This window comes from Esox lucius, chromosome 9 (genome assembly GCF_011004845.1).
Source record: "Esox lucius isolate fEsoLuc1 chromosome 9, fEsoLuc1.pri, whole genome shotgun sequence".
In the NCBI taxonomy this organism is placed as follows: Eukaryota; Metazoa; Chordata; class Actinopteri; order Esociformes; family Esocidae; genus Esox; species Esox lucius.
In genome coordinates this window covers 1142501-1145000 of record NC_047577.1, presented here as the reverse complement: position 1 = coordinate 1145000, position 2500 = coordinate 1142501, and positions in this window count along the sequence as shown.

The window sequence follows — 2500 nt, the reverse complement described above, 5'->3', positions numbered from 1 at the left end:
TTGGTTCTTCAGACCGCTCCTTAGAGGACCCTTGGTTCTTTAGACCACTCCTTAGAGGACCCTTGGTTCTTCAGACAACTCTTTAGAGGACCCTTGGTTCTTTAGACCACTCCTTAGAGGACCCTTGGTTCTTTAGACCACTCCTTAGAGGACCCTTGGTTCTTCAGACCACTCTTTAGAGGATCCTTGGTTCTTCAGACCACTCCTTAGAGGACCCTTGGTTCTTCAGACCACTCTTTAGAGGACCCTTGGTTCTTCAGACCACTCCTTAGAGGACCCTTGGTTCTTTAGAGTATCCTTTTTTCTACAGACACCAGGGGCCTCATAAATCAATGCTACATAAATGATCCAAAGATTGCAGTTATGAACAGAATTTAGAAAGCGCATACACAGAAAAAGTTTTATTTATCAAATGCCTTGTTAACCTTTTATGCACCCCAGTAAGGGGTCAGTATTAACCCCACCTGCTCTCCATAACCCCACCGGCTCTCCATAACCCCACAGGGTCTCCATAACCCCACAGGGTCTTCATAACCCCACAGGGTCTCCATAACCCCACAGGGTCTCCATAAACCCACAGGGTCTTCATAACCCCACAGGGTCTTCATAACCCCACCGGCTCTCCATAAACCCACAGGGTCTCCATAAACCCACAGGGTCTCCATAAACCCACAGGGTCTCCTTAACAGGTCAATCGTAGGCAACTGGTAGCTGCCCACAGTTAGCATCCCATTCACAAGCAACTCGCCAAACAACTCTGAAGGCACACGCAGTTTACACGTGTTTCCCAGCAAACTTTCACAAATCACACAGGTATCAGGGCACCCAAGGCTGCTAGTTGACATTCGTCCCTGTTCAGCTATTACTGGCTTAAAAAGCCAAACCCAACACAATATCCGGCAATTAATTTTCAGCATGATGCTACTGTCTGTCCGAGTTCTGGGCCCGTTTGATCACTCAGATGCTAATAATGATAGCCGTGTCTCGTGAGATGACAGAAATGCTTTTAACTTTCTCCAAAACCTCCTTGAGACTGCAAAATAGGTGCATATAATGAGGAAGTACATTTGCTGTTATTATTTGTTTTCAAGTGGCAGCAGCAGTAGATTCCAGGACCATCTCTAGACTGGCACATTCCTCTTCTGCTGGATGCTTGATTAAAGGAGCAAATGAGACACTGAACTCAGTTGGTGGAGCGTGATTCTTTCAGTGCCAGGGTTCTGGGTTCCATTCCCACAAAGGGCCAGAATGAATAGGTATGAAAACTCATGGAGTAATTTTCCCTGGATAAATCAGTCTGCAAAATCTCTTTCAAAGGTTAAGACATGAGCTGTTAGAGCATCATAAGAACTTTGATCACACCATGCGCCCTCTGATGATACCCTACACCCTTTGATCACACCCTACAACCTCTGATGATACCCTACACCCTTTGATCACACCATGCACCCTCTGATGATACCCTACATCCTTTGATCACACCCTACAACCTCTGATGATACCCTACACCCTTTGATCACACCATGCGCCCTCTGATGATACCCTACACCCTTTGATCACACCATGCACCCTCTGATGATACCCTACATCCTTTGATCACACCCTACAACCTCTGATGATACCCTACACCCTTTGATCACACCATGCGCCCTCTGATGATACCCTACACCCTTTGATCACACCATGCACCCTCTGATGATACCCTGACCAACATGGAAATGGCCTTCATGACACTGACTTGACAGTAGCAGACTGGTCCTGGTACTGTATAAAAACCAGTAACTACTAACATACCGGTCCTGATACTGTATAAAAACCTACAACCACTACTAGACTGGTCTTGGTGCTGTATAATAATAATACTCCCCCTCAAACAGTTTCTCAGGTTTGTCGGCAGTCCTCTGGGGGGTATTTGGGTTGGGAAAGAAGACTGGCATAATTATGGTATTTCCTAATAGCTATAGTGGCTAAACCCTGAGTGCGGTGCATTTGATATGGCACTGGAAACAGTGGTCAGTGGCTGAACTGAGGCGTACTGTTGTCTGGCGCCCTCATGTGACCAACCAGTGAACTGCAGCAGTACTGGTCAAGTTTCTGTCATAGTTTGTTTACATCCAATACTCCCCAAGCAGCTCGATGAGAGACACACACACACACACACTCGGCAGACCAATTAAAGCCAACTGACAGGGAAATGCATGTGGCTTTGGGGAATTGTTGTTTTCCTACAACAGCACTGCGGCGCCTCAATCGTAAAAAAGTACAAGAATGAAGGTCTCAATTTGATTAAATTACAACTGCATTTAAACAATTCTCAATTTCTATTGGCAAAAATACAACTGGACAAAAGAAAAAACACTGACTGTATAAAACCTACAACTACTATCAGATTGGTCTTACTGTTTAAAACCTACAACTACTACCAGACTGGTGTTACTGTATAAAACCTACAACTACTACCAGACTGGTCTTACTGTATAAAACCTACAACTACTATCAG